The following is a 19209-nucleotide window of genomic DNA, read 5'->3' as shown; positions in this document are numbered from 1 at the left end:
ATGTTGTATGTATTCTAGCCCTGATTCTTTGCAAGAAATCTGGAATGTTCCATGTCCTAAGTCCTCATTTTTATAATGTGCTGTTTCTTTTTTCTCTGCCTAGCTTACGATCAATATTTTAATCTGAAATTCACAACATCTGTATATTAAGATTCTGGCTAAAGCTCTTGCATGCTCTAATCCAAAATCCTTACCCTTAACAGTCTTGCCTAGAGTTTCTCATTCTCACCGTCTTTGAAAACAACAACAAAAAGGAAAGAAAAGAAAAAAAGAAACAAAAAGAAGCAGCTAACAACTATTATCAACATATGTACTAACTGGGGCTTCTGGCTTACTTGCTGTGAACATCTTACAATTTTATAAATCAACGTACTGATTGGGCCATCTCTCCTAGAACTGGTGAGTTAGTGCAAGCCAGGACCAAAGAGATAAGTACCTGACTTTTTTTTTTTTTTTTAGTTTATTTATTTATTTTGAGACAGAGAGAGAGAGAGAGAGAGAGAGAGAGTGAACATGAGCAGGGGAGGAGCAGAGAGAGAGACAGAGAGAGAGGGAGAGAGAATCCTAAGCAGGTTCTGTGCTATCAGCCCAGAGCCCAACATGGGGCTCAGTCTCACAAGCTTCAAGATCATGACCTGAGCTGAAACCAAGAGTCGGACACAACCGACTGAGCCACCCAGGAGCCCCAGTACCTGACTTCTACAGAAAGCTGCTAAACACCGACACCAGATTCTGCCACCAGGGCTTTTTGAGAGGTAAAATTACAATATAGCACAATCACCTACCTCCATCCTCACCCCAGAGGGAAATTAAAATCAGCCATGAGACAAGGGAGGGTCTGGCTTTTCTCTCTGCTCCTCTCTGGAGAGGGAGGCCTGGTAACTTATCCTGCTGTTGACTACTGGTTCAGGTCAATAGGTTCTTTGGTCTGCCCTGACCCTACCACTAAGAGGAAGGAGAACTGGGAAAGAAAGATGCTAGGCAAGAGAGAAAGAGTGCAGGTTAGCAGACTCACTCTCACCTTTGTATGAGAATGTATAGATCTCCTACAGATTGTGATACCATAAAAGCTGCAGTCTAGCATAATATTGCTCATGCTTGACCTTAGAGAATAGCCGATGCAGTGAGACGATTCCAGAAGCAAGAAGTAGTGTACTTCCAGGTAGTAGCTGAAAAAGGTGGTTAAGGAGGAACCCACTTCAAGGAATCATGCAAAGGGGAGGGCTCACAGAATGCACTGAACTTACTCATGTGCCTTTGAGAAAGTTAGCATGCCAGGCACACAGGGGATAGCTCATCTGCATTATCCAGAGATCAGTTACAACCATAAAAAAGGGCACTGTGCCCATAAGCAGTCAAAGAGATAATTGTCCTTCTATTCTCCCTCTCAACTCTCAGTATTAGAAGAGTTAAGCCCTGAAAGACGGCCAATTCCTAACCACTAAACAACCAGTGAGACCCAGAAGAGTTAAACCTTGAAATGGAGGAGGTAAGAGAGGTATTCTAAAATTAGAATCACCCCCCCCCCCCACACACACACACATGTGCACGCTGCACACGTCAACAACTAACCATGCCTCCACCCCATTTCAGGTAATGAGCAGGAGAAAGCTTTGGATATGATTTGAGATTGCCATACATTGAAGTTGTGGAATCACCCCCAAGACGGTGGAAAAGAATTACTTACTTGACTTGGAACAGATGGGGAAAAGACTGGAGACAATAATATTTTCATGTCCATGTTTTAAGCTCATGTTTGAACCACACTGAATTAAACCCCCCAGTCAACTAGTTAGATAGGCATTTTGAAAGTATGTACTGTGGGTTTCATTTTGCCAAGCTTTGCAAAGGGCAAAACTCTTAGCAATTAAACCATAAATGTGGGATGTTTCCTTGGAAAATCACTAAGCCCGATAAAATAGTAAAAGACCTGAGTATTATCATAAATAAACCAGTTTAAATTTGTTTAACTCACTGTTTTATTTGATCACAGACCTTTTTTTTTCTATATGATTTCCATTGATAATCTTCAAAATACACTTATGTTCCAAGAAGGATGAAAGCCTGGCTATGGGTCTAAAATCAAAGTCAGAAAAATGCAGTTTTGGGGCAGTTAGTGGAAAGAGATTTGTTTCTTTCGGGTTTGGGATCCTTACAGGTTGGAGCCATTCTTTCCAGGTCTGCAGGAGTTGTGCAACTCGTGGAACGCCTCTGGAGTTGTTCCCACCAATGAGGACCCCATGAAAAAAACAGACTTTATGATGGGGTTGAAAGCTGGGGGAGGCTTGGAAAAGTGAGAAATGCTTCTAGATGACAAAAATTTTATATCAGAAAAGAGCTTAACATTGGAAGCCTAGAAGAACTGGAAGGTTTTAATCCCATGGCTCCTGACCTGAGAGGCATTTTTCACATCTTCCTATCCATGCAAGACTTCCAGTATCCAACTTCTGCAGTTTGAAAACTGATACTAAAGCTCCAGGAAAACGGACATATTTACAGTTGTTTGAGGGAGGAGCCAGGACAAAGGAGAATGGGCTCACACACAGAAAGGACTGGCACACAGCTCCAGCAGGAGGTGATTTCACATCCTCAGAAGGAAAGAGGAGCGTGTCAAGCCCTGGTTGATTCTGGTTTGGCAAGTTGGGGCCGCTGACCACTGGGGTCCAAAAAACTGTACAATAAGCCAACTGGAACAGGCTGAACAGCTCACGGGAGTCCTGGTCTCCGTATTTTACTGTCTTGCCAAAGCCTTTGATTTTCCTGGACCTTTTCTAGACTACTTATGAGTTATCTATAGGTGAACAATTTGTTATAATGTGTCATGACCGTTTTGAAATCTCTAACTTCTGTGTCAGAGGCTTCTCGGTCCTTACATACACGAAGTGTAAAAAGAGTACTTCCTCCTTAACTTAAGACTGTGGTTTTGACAAGGTAGGGGTCAAGCCAGACTCTCACAGACAAGAGAAGTTGAGGTGACATTTTAGGATTTTAAACCAGATATATGATGACAACAAAACAAAACCCAATAACAACATGAAAACCTTTGTATCATTTGTTACTTGTGTGTGAAATTAATATTTTATTTTTTTAACATTTTTATTTTTTATTTTTGAGAGACAGAGACAAAGCATGAGTGGGGGAGGGGCAGAGAGAGAGTGAGACCCAGGATCCGAAGCAGGCTCCAGACTCTGAGCTGTCAGCACAGAGCCCGACATGGGGCTCGAACTCGAGAACCTCGAGATCATGACCTAAGCTGAAGTTGGACACTTAACCAACTGAGCCACCCAGGTGCCCCTGAAATTAATATTTTAAATAAAAATGTTAATTTTTTGTGCTTAGTTATGTCTCCCTTTTAGAAATCTCTATAATCTCGGGGTGCCTGAATGGCTCAGTCAGTTAAGCAACTGACTCTTGGTTTCTGCTCAGGTCATGATCTCATGGTTTCATGAGTTCAAGCCCCACATTGGACCCTGAACTGACAGTGTGGAGTCTGCTTGGGATTCCCTTCCCCCTTGCACTGTCTCTGTCTCTCTCAAAATAATAAATAAGAACTTAAAAAAAAAACTCTATAATCTCAATATTTAATTTTTCTAAAATTAATAAGTAAAAAGCAAAGGATGAATTAAGTATAATTTTTATGTTCTATTGTAAATCTTTTAAATCTTTATCTTCCTAAATTAAAAATGCTTTCCCTGAAGAGGTCTATTTACAAAACATATCTGAGATTTTGTAAAATCAGTAGCACATTTTCTATTTCTAAAGCCGTAGAAGACCAGAAATGAAAGCATTTTCCTATGATTGGGCCCAGATGATCCAAAGAGATACTACAGTGTAGGTAAATTGAGCAAACTTAGATAAATTTATTACTCTTTCATACTTCAGTTTCCTTGTCTATAAAATGGAAATTCTTATGATACCTACTAAATAGAATTGTGCACAGATTGAATGACATAGTAAATTCTGGTACATAGTAAGATTTTAATAACTGGCTGAAAAACATTGAAATAAAATAAAAAAAAATTATTTCCCTTTAGCTGTATTATAGTACAGTTGAGAAGGTTTTTCTTCCAAGTTAACCATTCCAATAACAACAACACCACAGTAACAATAATCACCACAGTGGTAATTATATATAAATTAATTTATAAATTTATAATTATATATTTTAAAGTTTTTTCCCATTAAGTTTTTTTTTAATTTTTAAAAATGTTTTTATTTATTTTTGAGACAGAGAGAGACAGAGCATGAGCAGGGGAGGGGCAGAGAGAGAAGGAGACACAGAATCTGAAGCAGGCTCCAAGCTCTGAGCTGTCAGCACAGAGACCAACGGGGGAGGCGAATTCACCGACTGTGAGATCATGACCTGAGCTGAACTCAGGTGCTTAACTGACTGAGCCACCCAGGCGCCCCTCCCATTAAAATTTTTAAACCATTTCTCTTCATGCTATAATGTGGTTGTATCTGTCTTTAACATAACTAGATCTCTTTTATACTAGTAAGGAAACCCATACATATGTATTGTTAATAGCTCCATCAAATGAATATTAAGGTCAAGTAATAGCCAAGTGTACATATTGCTTTGTAACAAATAGTCCCATCTCTTTATAAATTGTAAACATATGCAATAATAGTATTTTATTACAGATATTGTATCTTATTTTTATTATGGCCATATGCAATATTTTATTACATTATTTAGCAAAGAATATATTTAGTACAATTTAATGTCCAGTGGGAAATATTTTAATTCTTAACTTCCGAAGTTAAAAATATTTCTTTCTCAAGAAATCTGTTTATAAAACATTCACCAAAAATGCTACCCGAGACTTTTTTAGATTAGTAATAGTTTGTATTTCTTAACAAGAAATATTTGTCAGACAGTTTTTCTCCTATTTTAAAAAGAATTTCTCCATAAGTCAGCTATGAATGCATATGGAATCTTTAATCCTTTAAGAGCAGCTAATTAAATCTTTCTTTCCTTAGTTGCCTCTGGGATAGGCCCGCTGTGTGTGGTACTTCCCATGGTTGGTCATTTTGTTTTAATGGCAGGGGGAGGAAACCAGCAAAGCGCCGTAACCACACTGCATATCAAAATGTCACCATGGCAGCATTTGTCCACTTGTCAGAGTCCTTCTGAAATGACTCAGCCATTCATTTTGTTGAATCAATATTAAAGCTTTTGAGATTTATTACTTGAGGTTTGGGAGCAGGCGAGGCAAACAAATCCTTCATTCCTAACATTGAGTTCTAGTTGGGCCAAGATTATGATTTCTGTCTGCACGTGAGGATAGATTGTAAGGTTTCCACTACTTGCATAATTATCTTGTAATAAGCTTGTATTTACATGTCTGACAGTACCGTGAAAGAAGAATTTAAAGTTTCCAAAAACATTCTGTGGGCTGCGGTAAACTTACCAAATGCTAAATTCAAATAGCTAATTCCCTGAGAGGTGTCAGGGAGGAGGGCAGAGAGGAGAGATGTAATGCTTTTGATATAAAATCTTTAAATCTTTGATTTAAGATTCTTTAAATTCCATTTATATATATCCCACCTTGAAGCATAATTAATAAGAACCAGGATAAGCATGTTATCTATTAAATCTTTCTATTTAATAATGTCCATTGACTAATACTTTCTCCATTCATCAAATATAAAATTCTAAAATTGGCTTTTTCTACTTAAAAATACCAAGATTTCAGGATGTCTGGGTGGCTCATTCGGTTAAGCATCCTCTTCGGCTCAGGTCATAATCTCAGGGTTTGTGAGTTCAAGCCCTGTGTGGGGCTCTGTGCTGACAGCTCAGAGCCGAGAGCCTAGAGACTAGAGCCTAGAGACTAGAGACTAGAGCCTAGAACCAAGAGCAGAGAGCCTGGAGCCTGCTTCAGATTCTGTCTCCCTCTCTCTATGCCCCTCCCCCCACCCATGTGCGCGCTCTCTCTCTCTCTCTCTCTCTCTCTCTCTCTCTCTCTCCAAAAATAAACATTGAAAAAAATTTTAAATAAATGAAAATACTGAGATTTCTTCAAAGACAGTTTGATAATTACGTAAGTTTAGTTTCTGATGGTTTGGGTCACAAAATGAACCTGCTTTCTCAATCCAAGCACTCACTGGGTGTATTTTCAGTTATCACTGCACTAAATTCAGTGCAGAGCTTACTGATCCTGTCCAAAGATGAAACTGTGAGAACTTTTCATAAGTATAGATCTGTCTGATGAGTTCCTGAAGTGTCATTAAAGCTTCAGTGACAAATCAGGCCAACCTAAAATGAGAGAAGGCAAGCTTCAGTGTTTCTCCTTCAGATCTCTTCCCAGAGCAGAGGAGTCTTTCATTTAACATCCCATGATCTAAACCAGTCCTACTGGGAACTGCACAGGATGCTGCAATGCAATTATCCTCAATGGGTTGAGTCAACACCAGATAACATGATGAAGTCATCTGTGTGGGGTTATAGGATCTGCTCTCCCAGGACCCCCAAACCCTACCAGGGACTTGTGCAATCTGAGGTAATGTTTATTTTACCAATGGCTGCAAGCAAACAAAGCCACTGCAAACAAAGCTCCCACTGTCTATTTCCCACATGGGTGAGAAAATCAAGCCCAGTGGGAAGAGAGGTTTGACTGATGGTATGTTTGGGCATCATGCAGGGCCTTGCAAACTTTATATATGTAGGGGTGCTTGGTCCACTTAATGCAGACATCTCTGCCATCAGCTTTAGACTTAAGTTCAGATTTTCTACCTTTCAAATGTCCAATAAGCTTTCTTAAACAATTTAATGCAACCATGGCAATTTCAAATCATACTGAAAGACATATAAGAGTACTGTCTGTAGTTTCTGCCTAAGGTGATGAAAAAATTTTGGAAGTAGATAATGGCGATGGTTATACACCACTGTGAATGTAATAAGGGCTACTGAATTGTACACTTAAAATGGTTAAAATGGCAAATTTTCTGTTCTACTTATTTTACCACAATTTTTAAAACTTTATTTTCTTATACATAAAAAGCTGAATGGCACATTTTAAATGAGTGAATTGTATGCTATGTGGTTTAAGTCTCAAGAAAGTAGCTAAAAAGAAAAAAGAGCACTCTGCAGAAAGCTTTAACGCTCTGTCTGTAGCTTACACGTAAGTCAGGTCATATCAGAAAACTTATACTGGAATTGTCTCACTTTTCAGAAAAGCAAACTCCTTTTTGAGTTTTTTTCTTTGTAGGGTTCTGAGAAAGTAAAAAGGTTTTTAAGACCGTGCTTGAAAGAGTACCATGCAGACAAATACAGCTTTAGCATTCCATTAGAGCAATCCCACATGGAATACTCCCAAACAAAATGGAGTTCTCTAATACTTTTTAGTTTTTCTTTTCTTTATGCTTTTCTTTTTTTTTTTTCTTCAAAAAAGCAAGGAAGTGCATTGTGAGTATTTCCTACAAGAAATGCTGAGCTGGTTAATTTCTGATAATTATAAAATCACGGGTGGTCACTAGTTCAAAGAAAATCTTTCCCAAATAAAACCAATTATGAGCAGAGACTTTAACTGTGTTCCTTTATCCGCTGCCAAAATGCAGTATCAATAGAACAGAATGTGAAAGCTGCAGCTTTGATATGAAAGGTACTGAAAGTATTCATCTTTTGGTACTTGTTCTGCCACCATATGGAATGGAATAAAAGGAAAAAAGAATTATGCAGCATCAACTCGAATTATGCAATTGGAGAAAAGGAAAAGCAAATCATAACCAGATGCATCTATGCATACATTTTATTATAAAAATTTTCTTTGATATCACCAGGCACCCAATGCACTCTACTGGTAGTGTAAAGTAATTGAAAATAATATAAAAGAAGAACTGGGACTAACATACATTATCATTCAAATGGAAAAGCATTTACAGCAGAGAAATACTATCAAAGATGTCTTTAAAACATTAATATTAGGCTGAACCACACGAAATTGATATTTTCTTATGTTAAAATGGTCAAACATGGGCAAAATGGTTGAATAACAGCAGTTTCGTGTGATTCAACCTAATACATAATTTTCCTCATAATTTCAAATAGCCTGTTCTCTTCATCATCATCACTCAGTAGAATAAAAGACATTTATTTAATTTTATTGTTTTTTGTGACTTATATAATTTTAAGTTATTTAATATTTTTAGCCACCTCATGTGGAATGAATCCATAAACACATGAGTCAATTAATGTCCCTTTTCTCCTCTTAATGAAGACATTTTTTAAAGTTAGATATACCAAGATTTCTCATTTGTCAGTGTGTTGGGGCCTATTCTCAGCCAGTCAGGAGGCACTTCAAGGGAAACCCTTCCTTGTTTGAGATGATGATAGGAGGGGGATTTTCTTCCCCAGCCAACTCTGCTTCTATATCCCTATATCCCAAGCTAAATGTCAGGCATCCTTCCTTGGAGATCAGAGAGGGAGGTCTAGGGCTGATGGACTAGAACTGAGTGAAGCTTGATACTAATGAAACTAGAAGCCAGAGGCAATCCTACCTATGGATGATCATCCTATCTACAATCAGAAACACTGTACTTCCTGCAGGATCTAAAGAGAAAGTGCTGGAAAGAGAAGGTAAGTCAAAAAAAATTAGAAGCTAGTTCACCTTGGGACCAGTGTAGAAGGAAGAGGAGGAGAGAGGGAGGCAAGAAGAGACACAGAATGGGACTGAGTTGAAAGAGAAAAAGAATTAGGCCACTGAGGGATGCCCATATCATCTCTAACTGAAATATACAGCACTCCAAGTGGGATGAAGAAATGGGCAGGCACTCTACGCCAGAGCACAGCAGCCAGAGTAGAATCAATATCCAAACAAATTGTGGGGCACCTGGGTGGCTCAGTCTGTTAAACGGCTGACTTTGGCTCATGTCATAATCTCAGTTTGTGCGTTCAAGCCCCACGTCAGACTCTGTGCTGACAGCTAAGAGCCTGGAGCCTGCTTCAGATTCTGTGTCTCCTTGTCTCCCTCTCGCTTTTCCCCTTCCCCGCTCGCACTCTGTTTCTCTCTCTCTCTCTCTCAAAAATAAATAAACACTAAAAATTTTTTTAAAAAATAAATTATTTTAAAAAATATATCCACAGGCGCCTGTGTGGCTCAGTTGGTTAAGGGTCCAACTTCTGCTCAGGTCGTGATCTCACAGTTTGAGTTCTGGCCTCACATCGGGCGCAGTGCTGACAGCTCAGAGCCTGGAGCCTGCTTCAGAGTCTGTGTCTCCCCCTCTCTCTGCCCCTCCCATGCTCATACTCTGTCTCACTCTGTTTCTCGGTAATAAATAAACATTAAAAAATTTCTTTAAATATATATATATATCCAAACAAATTGCAGTTGGCACCCATGGCAGGGGCAGAATCTGAGTGGCATTACTGAAAAAATTTCATGTTGTCAGTGATAATCTACTCCACCCAACAGTTGGGAAGGTTCTGTTTGCAGTTCACACAAACGAACATAATACAATTCTGCACGATTTCATAGGACAATAACCATTGAACAATGTCTCCTAAATCAGAGTCAAAGGTCAGAGACACTCTGGTAGTGAATAAGAAAGCAGTTCTTTTCCAGTGTTGCACATAAGATTAACCTGAGGAGGAAATACTGGAAAGGGGCTCAATATCTAAGAAGTCAGTTTACTGAATTAACACAATTATGTTCTATCTTATCACTGACTCATTAAACCTGCGTTGTTCAAAATTCTTTTCTGTGCCCAGGATGAGATTTTGGGTGGGCCCCATGTTTCACATTCATTTTCAGTTACAGTATTAAAAAACAGTCTCATTGTCAGTACAAAGCAAAGCTTACCCTCCCATTTAAGTTTTGTGAGTCAGTTCTTCTTTGCCTTGAGCCCGATCCAGTTTATAATGCCTGCAGTGACGAAGGAGGACACAGTCACTCATTTTCTCTACTCCTTCCAACTCCTCTACTTTTCACTATGCTCTTTAATGGCTCCTTCAGGGTTGAGAAGCAGACAAGGAGATAGAGGTTAAAAAAAGGCTCTTTTCTGAATGAATTCTTTAGAGACTCTCATCTATGGGGATACCTGACATGGGCTATGTTTCCCTGGGCATACCACTGGTAGTTAACCTTCCAGTCTCTATTTTCCGGTAGTCAGCCAGGGTTGCTTCCTCCCTCCAGATAGGTCTCTTGGTTGTGGTCTCTTTAGACCATTAAGACCCGTCTGATACATTTTCAACGGACCCTCAGAATACCACATCTTTCCACAGTCATTACTCTAACTGTAGGGCAGGGTCAAACTCACCTTTTGACTTTTTCAGGATGAGTCGGGTACCAGCTCCTCTATTCCTCAAACTCCAAGTCAAGCTCTCCAAGTGATTCTCTGTTTCTCCACCACTTTTGCCTAGAGGTGGGAGAGGTAGAAGGCAAAGCACAAAGACAGCTCTCTCCAAAAAAATTCTCACTACAGGCCTCAAGACCAATCTCCTAGCCTTATATACCCTGAAGATAGGTAATGAATTAAGAATCTTTAAGTCGCTGGGGTGCCTGGGTGGTTCAGCGTGAAGCATCCTACTTCAGCTCAGGTCATGATCTCAAGATCCGTGCATGAGTTCCAGCCCCGCATCAGGCTCTTGTGCTGACAGCTTGGAGCCTGGAGCCTGCTTTGGATTCTGTGACTCCCTCTCTCTCTGTCTCTCCCCTGCTTGCTCTCTGTCTCTTTCTCTCTCTCTCAAAAAATAAATAAGAAACATTTAAAAAAAAATTTAAAAAGAGTCTTTAAGTTGGTTATCAGTCTCTTTACAATGTAGTAAATGGTTAATCTTGCAGATTTTGGAACCACTGAGTTCAGAACTCTGCTCTACTATTGCTAAGTGACCTTAGACAAGACACGTAATGTCTCAGTGTCCTTATGTACAAAATATTGAAATCTGTAAAAAGTAACAATAGCCACAGCCTAGGTTATTGTTTCTTAAGAAATTTTTAATGTTTATTTATTTTTGAGAGACACAGAGTGTGAGTGGGAGAGGGGCAGAGACAGACAGAGAGGGAGACACAGAAGCGGAAACAGGCTCCAGGCTCTGAGCTGTCAACACAGAGACCAACTGGGGGCTCAAACTCAGGAACGGTGAGATCTTGACCTATGGCCAAAGTCATATGCTTAACTGACTGAGCCACCCAGGTGGCCTTACAGCCTCACTGTTTTAAAATTAAATACATTAAAAGAGCAGCTCTCGGTTTGGGCTCAGGTCATGATCTCATGGTTTCGTGAGTTTGAGCACCACATCAGGCTTTGCACCATGACGGTGTGGGATTCTCTCTCTTCCTTTCTCTCTGCCCTTCCTGTGTGTGTGCTCTCTCTCTCAAAATAAATAAACTTAAAAAGTTTTTAATTAAATACTTTAAGTACTTAGTTGCCTGGTCATCAATAATGAAGCAAACAGACAAGTGTGCCTTTTGATCCGATGCACTGAGAAGTACCCAACATCACCAATGTAGGTTTCTTGCCCAAAAACATTTACCCTGAATGTATTCATGAGGAAATAATCAAACAAATCCAAATTAAGGTGCATTATGCAAAGTGACTGAAGTCTAGATTTTTCAAAAATATCAGTCACATAAGGCCAAAAACTGAGATGGAAGAGGGGAGCTTGGGAATTCTCTGGGGAAAAAACAAAAAAACCCCAAAAAACCACCAAAAACTAAAGAGGCATGACAACTAATTCAACCCAGAAACTTTAATTAAATTCTGGGTCTCATTTTAAAATAAATAAATAGGGGCTCCTGGGTGGCTCATTCAATGCAGAGCCTGCTTGGGACTCTCTGTCTGCTTCTCCCCTGCTTGTATTCTCTCTCTCTCTCTCTCTCTCTCTCTCTCTCTCTCAAAATAAACATTTAAAAAAAACATGAAAAATAAAATAAAATAAATAAGTACAAAAAGGAAACCAGATAAAGAACACAATCAGGGCAATCTTGGCTATTTAAATATAAACTGAATATGTGAAAATAAGATTTTATCAGCATTACACTTGGGTGATGGTTATATTGTGTTTTTGTACAGTATGTCTTTGTTCTTTGGAGACATATGCTGAGGTATTTGGGGTGAAGATATCTGTAACTTATTCTCAAAATATTCCTCAAAACATTATATTACAAATTAAAATAATAGTGTCATACACATAATAAATCTCTTAGAATAATACCTGGCACATAATAAATGATTTTGTAAGTGTAAATTACGTATTATTAGCAAAGAAAACTAGACAATAGGAAAAATCTTGTTTAAAATTATTATACATTCGTCATTGAATTAATGTACTGAATCATGAATTTCCCCTAAGATCCTCTTCACCTACTGCTCACCTTTCTCAACCCCGCAAATACCTGTCTTTCTTTGACTTCCCCACTCCTCCGTTCAAACCATGTCTCCCACTAATAAGCTAGTTTCCAACCTTCTACCTTACATTGTGGTAATATGATTAGAGGATATTTTTTCAAGTTCTGCTTTAATCTGTAACACTTAGGTTCACAATGGACTTATATTAGAAAATCTTTGGACCTTAGAATTCACACTGTAACTTGGCTTAAATAACTTCGAGGCTTTATCATATAGCACTGCTTAGGGGTTCTCAGATTTTTTTTCTTCATATTTATTTTTTTTTTATTTTTTTTATTTTTTTTTTAATTTTTTTTTTCAACATTTATTTATTTTTGGGACAGAGAGAGACACAGCATGAACGGGGGAGGGGCAGAGAGAGAGGGAGACACAGATACAGAAACAGGCTCCAGGCTCTGAGCCATCAGCCCAGAGCCTGATGTGGGGCTCGAACTCCCAGACTGCGAGATCGTGACCTGGCTGAAGTCGGACGCTTAACCGACTGCGCCACCCAGGCGCCCCATTTTTCTTCATATTTAAACATTTTTATTCTATATAATATTGCTGAACTGATTTTTTTTGGTCTTTTTTAATTTTATTTTTTATTTTTTAAAATTTACATCCACATTAGTTAGCATATAGTGCAACAATGATTTCAGGAGTAGATTCCTTAATGCCCCTTACCCATTTAGCCCATCCCCCCTCCCACAACCCCTCCAGTAACCCTCAGTTTGTTCTCCATATTTATGAGTCTCTTCTGTTTTGTCCCCCTCCCTATTTTTATATTATTTTTGTTTCCCTTCCCTTATGTTCATCTGTTTTGTCTCTTAAAGTCTTCATATGAGTGAAGTCATATGATTTTTGCCTTTCTCTGACTAATTTCACTTAGCATAATACCCTCCAGTTCCATCCACGTAGTTGCAAATGGCAAGATTTCATTCTTTTTGATTGCTGAGTAATACTCCGTTGTGTGTGTGTGTGTGTGTGTGTGTGTGTGTGTGTGTGTGTGTGTGTGTATACCACATTTTCTTTATCCATTCATCCATCGATGGACATTTGGGCTCTTTCCATACTTTGGCTATTGTTGATAATGCTGCTATAAACATGGGGGTGCATGTGTCCCTTCGAAACAGCACACCTGTATCCCGTGGATAAATGCCTAGTAGTGCAATTGCTGGGTCGTATGGTAGTTCTATTTTTAGTTTTTTCAGGAACCTCCATACTGTTTTCCAGAGTGGCTGCACAAGCTTGCATTCCCAAGGGGTTCTCAGATTTTTTAAAGTCAGGACTCCTTTAGTCTCTTAAAAACTGAGGACTCAAGCTTTGGATTATAGTTGTAATAGCTATCAATATTTACAGTATTAACAAATCTAAGAATGATTCAAAATACGTACGTATTCATTCAATTAAATGTAAACTAATTTCAAGCTAACATCAATAATATATTTTTATGAAAACTCTATTTCCCAAAACAAAAATATTTAGTGACATCAGTGCCATCATTTACCATTTTCCAAATTTCTTTGATTACTTATTACAGCTGTATTTGTTTTGTAATTGTGGTAACATACATATAACATAAAACTTACCATCTGTACCATTTGAAAGTATACAATTCAGTGGCGTTTAATATGTTCAGTGTTATGCAACTCTCATGACTACCAGAACATTTTCAGCACTCCAATAGGAAAACCTGTAGCCATTAAGTAGTCACTTCCTATTCCTCCCTTCCCCAAGCCCTTGGCAACAACTAATCTGCTTTCTGTCTCTGTGGATTTGCCTATTCTGGATATCACATATAAATGGAATCATACAGCATGTGGCCTTTTATGTCTGGCTTCTTTCACTTAGCGTAATGTTTTCAAGGTCCATCCATGTTGGAGCACATAGCAGTACTTCATTTCTTTTTGTGGCTGAGTAATAGTTGATTTTACGTAGACATGACATCCTGTTTGGAGTGTCTGCGTACACCACATTTTGTTTGGTGTGAAGTGGCATCTCACTGAAGTTTTGTATTTCTCTAGTGACTAATCCTGTTGAGCATCTTATGCTTGTTGGCCATTTGTATACTGTCTTTGGAGGAATATCTATCTGTTCAAGTCCTTGGCCTATTTTTTCATTGAGTGTTTGTCCTTTTGTTGTTGAGTTATGAGTTCTTCATATATCCTGTATACTAGACCAGATGTGTGATCTACAAATATTTTCTCCTATTCTGCAGGGTGTCTTTTCGCTCTCGTGACAGTGTCCTTGATGCCCAAAAGTTTTAGTTTTAACTAAGTCCAATGTATCCTCTTGTTTTGTTGATTGTGTTTTTGTGTCACATCTTTAGAAATCATGTCAAATTGCAGATCATGAAGGTTCTTTTTAAAAAGGTTTTTATAGTTTTAGCTCTTGTATGTAGGTCTTTGATCCATGTTGAGTTATTTTTTGTACGTGGTGTCAGGTCCAACTTCATTCTTTTGTGTATGGATATCCAGTTGTCCCATCACCATTTGTTGAAGACATTCTTTCTCTATAGAATGGTCTTGACACTTTTGTCAAAAATCAACCTATCTCTAAATTTATTTCTGAGCTCTCATTTTTCTTCCATTGACATAGGTCTTTCCTCATGCCAGTACCAAACTGTTTTGATTAGTGTAGTTTTGTAGTAAACGTTGAAAGTGTGAACTCTTCAACTTTGCCTCTCCTTTTCAAGATTTTTAAAAAGTTTTTATTTACTTATTTATTGAGAGAGCGAGCGAGAGAGAGGGAATGAGTGGGGGAGGGGCAGAGAGAGAGGGAGAGAGAGAGAGAGAATCCCAAGCCAGCTCCATGCTCATGGAGCCCAACATGGGGCTTTTTCAAGATTGTTTTGAGTAGTTGGAATCCTTTGCCTTTTGTTATGTATTTTGGACCAGCTTTTCCATTTCTGTTCCAAGTCTGTTAGGATCTTCATAGAGATTCCATTGAAACTATAGATTGCTTTGGGCAATATTGCCATCTTAACAATATTAAGTCTTCTAATCCATGAACACAGGATGTCTTTCCATTTATTAATATTCTTTTATTTCTTTCAGTATTGTTTTATAGTTTTCTGTGAGCAAAGCTTACATATTCTTGGTTAAATATATTCTTAATTATTTATTCTTTTTTGGTGCTATTGTAAGTGGAATTATTTTCTAAATTTTCTTTTCAGGTTGTTCATTGCTAGTGTATAGAAATACCAGAGATTTTTATGTGTTGATCTTGTATCCTGCAACTTTGCTAAAGGCACCTGTTAACTGTAATGACTGGTGGATTCTTATATTTGCTTTACATTCAATCTGTTTCTATATATTGTTTTGGTTGAAGTATATAAAGAATATCCAGACCCTTATAAATATTACATTAAGACAGGGAGAAGGATTTTCATTGGGTTTTCAGATAATTGTGGATATTCACTCTTGATACTATACCAAGACTCAGTAAGTGATAGTTTCTTAGAAGTTAATTGCAATGCAGCATCTGAAGCATATCAAACATTTTTCACTTAGTCACGTTAATATCCTTTGGACTCACACTTCGAATGGATCTTTTATCTGTGCATGATTTTATAACATTGTACATTTGGAAAATATGGTTCTCTGAATTATGCAGATTTTCCAAGTGTTGACACATTTCATTTGATGGTATGTGAAACACCACCTTACTATCACCATAAATTTTATCACACATTCTTTCAGCTTTGGGAAGCCTATAGAGATAATAAAGTTTTCTAAAATCTAATTTTTGCTTGAGATAAAACTTGAGTTTTATCAATGATAGCAAATTCTGTCTTGTTTTCCTTGAAGTAACTGACTTACTCTGTTCATTTTCAAGAAAATGGCTACCATATATCTAATTCTTATTGACCACAGTTCTTCTGCTAATCATTCTTTCTATTAAAAGTTGTGCCCTATGATAAAAATGGGTTGTTCAGCTCCAGAATTAAACAAGGGCATAAGGGCTTTTCCTCCAGACGACCATTGGATTTTAATATGAGGTAAAAGAGATTTATGCATATTTTGCATTTCATCAGAAAGAATAATTTTAAAAAATGTAGTCAAGGGTTGAGATTTAATAATCAAGGAATGTTCTCAAGAAAACTCTTTTTTTGGGGCGCCTGGGTGGCGCAGTCGGTTAAGCGTCCGACTTCAGCCAGGTCACGATCTCACGGTCCGTGAGTTCGAGCCCCGCGTCAGACTCTGGGCTGATGGCTCAGAGCCTGGAGCCTGTTTCCGATTCTGTGTCTCCCTCTCTCTCTGCCCCTCCCCCATTCATGCTCTGTCTCTCTCTGTTCCAAAAATAAATAAACGTTGAAAAAAAAAATTAAAAAAAAAAAAAAGAAAACTCTTTTTTTAAATGCGTTTGCAGCATTGGGCAATACATGACTACTAATATAGTTTGGTGCTACTGCCTTCATTTATGCTAAAGTTTCTCTATGAGTGCAAATAATGACACAATGAGCAAGGCAAACAACTTCTTAGAATTATTACAAAAATACTTTTGACCTTGAGGACTTGAAGGAGTCTCAGGAACTGACAAGACCACACTTTGACAAAAAGTGTGGCAGACCACATTTTGACAATAGTTGGTATGGCTGTTGAAATGTCAGTTTTACAGACTGCCTCAACTTCAGAAATATTGAAAGAAGTAGATGTTACCATTCTTATCATAATTTCCTTGATGAAGTTTTCCAATCCCTTAGCAATGCATTTGGGTGCTCTCGTTACACACAACCAACCAGGATCAGCAGGCCCTCCATCCAGTTCTAATGAAACCAGAATTTTAATGGATAAAGGGCAGACATTAAGAGAAAGGTGAATATAGTTCATGGAAGGTAGGATAAGGCAGGAAGAAAAAATAATTTACTATAAAGCTTTTTGTTTATTCACATCACATTCACTTCCAAACTCTATTCCATCCAGTTGCTAAGACCAAATAAAGTAGAAGGGCTGGCATATCTATTTTAGGAGACTAGTTTAGGTAATGGTTTTATGGATTTTGCCTTATGAGTAACCACAATATTTTTACACAAAGAATCATTCTTTCTCAAGCTAAAGCCTTCTTTTGCATCCCCATTAATTATAAAGCCTATAAAAATTGTTTTTCACAATGCCAAAAAAAAAAAAAAACACCCAGGAATTTTCTTTTGAGGCCTGGTGTACTAAAATATTTATTTTTCAGGGTGACTGGGTTGCTCAGTCTGTTAAGCGTCTGACTTCAGCTCACGTCATGAATGATCTCGCGGTTCACGAGTTCGAGCCTGTGTTGGGCTCTGTGCTCACAGCACAGACAGCTGAGCTGTCAGTACAGAGCCTAGAGCCTTCTTTGGATTCCGTGTCTCCCTCTCTCCCTCTGCCCCTCCCTCACTCGTACTGCCTCTGTCTCTCTCTCAAAAATAAATTTAAAAAACAGTAAAAAATGTTTTAAATATTTATTTTTCAATGAAATGAGTGAAATCCGTACAAGCCAAGTATTCATTTACATTATATTATGCTATAGATAACCAAATCTCTAGTACGACCTTAAGGAAAAGGTAATGAAAGTTAATCGAGTTTCTATTAATACACATTGATTCTCCTTCAAAATAACAGATTAGATTTATAATTGAAAAGTACTGCAAAGGAAAATAGGTCCTTTTCAAAACAACAAATAAAAAATGTTTCAGTGAATTTCTTCTTAGCAGACTGCTCACTGATTAGCATATATTATTGCCAAACACACTATTCTGCATAGAAAGGAAGAAAGGTTTCACTACTCTTGCTATATACCCCACCAAGTAAATCCAAGTGTGAAATACTCTTTGAAGTCAGCAGGCATTCTTTGCTTCAAATAATTCTGAAGGGATTTAGAAGCCAGATAGGATTAAAGCTTGGGAAAAAAAGGGCGGGAGTGGGTTGGAAGTGGGGTGGGGAACAGCTCAACCTTAACTGTAAATAAATGAAAACATGGTGAAGAGGGAAAAGGAAAACTTTATTGAGATCCAACAATTGTTAAGGTGATAAATCTGGCTTATTCAGAATTAATGGTGGGAAAAGAGACCCTAAGGACAGACTCACTAATCAAAGTATGCAAGAAGAAACCAATGAAAAATATCTTTAAAATCAAAATTGCACAACCTCCTAAATTTAGATCCTTTGCAAAAATATTTTTAAACCAAATCTATTTAATCCAAATCAGTTGGATGAATTTGACATTCCTTCTGATTCAAGGCAACCTCCCTCTTGCCTGAGTTACTGCAGTAGCCTAACTGATCTCCCTGCTTCTACCCTAGGCCTCCTAAGTGATCCTTTTCAAAGGTAAATAATATTCTCCTCTGCTCAAAACCCTCCCATGCATGGTTTCCCATTCTTACTCAGAGTGAAAGTCTGAGTCCTGTAATTGCACACACATTCTCACCCAATTTTGCTCCTTCTTACTTCGTCTCTGGCTGCTTTCCCACCTTGTGCAATCCACTTGAGCCCTGATGGTCTTCTTGCCATTTTGCCAATACACAAGGCACACTTCCTCCCAGGAAAGTAGTACTTACTTGGTTGTTCCCTCTGACTAGCAGGTTCTTCTCCTAGGTACCAACATGGCTCATATACTTTCTTCAGCCCTTTTTAATCAGGCCTTTTCTCACCCACCCTATCACAAACGCAAGTTCCCCTCACCTAGAACACTCCAACCTCCTTCCCTACTAAATTTTTCCCCATTCATTTATCACCATCCAACGTACCAGTGTTTCATTTATTCGTCTTATTCTTCTCTGTCTTCTACCACAAAAATATAAGCTCCATGAGAGCAATGATTTGGACTTGTTTGGGCACATATTCCCAGGGCTTAAAACAGTACCTTAAACACAGTAGGTACGTAATTAATATTTGTCAAGTAAATAGATGT

At 38.2% G+C, this 19209-nt stretch overlaps 1 protein-coding gene across 3 annotated transcripts in view; it reads right to left on the bottom strand.

Moving 5' to 3' along the window:
- Positions 1–19209, bottom strand: part of ADGRV1 (adhesion G protein-coupled receptor V1) — a 591098-nt gene that overhangs the window by 566818 nt on the left and 5071 nt on the right. For 2 of the 3 annotated variants that reach the window (XM_045033568.1, XM_045033575.1), the window contains exons 3-4: positions 10258–10356; positions 9801–9947 (exon numbers count right to left, since the gene is read on the bottom strand). The gene's annotated coding sequence lies outside the window, so the exon portion shown is untranslated. The remainder of the gene's footprint in view (positions 1–9800; positions 9948–10257; positions 10357–19209) is intronic. The other variant, XM_045033570.1, reaches the window with a different exon arrangement.

This window comes from Felis catus, chromosome A1 (genome assembly GCF_018350175.1).
Source record: "Felis catus isolate Fca126 chromosome A1, F.catus_Fca126_mat1.0, whole genome shotgun sequence".
NCBI classification, from domain to species: domain Eukaryota; kingdom Metazoa; phylum Chordata; class Mammalia; order Carnivora; family Felidae; genus Felis; species Felis catus.
This window is presented reverse-complemented; position numbering and strand designations above follow the sequence as displayed.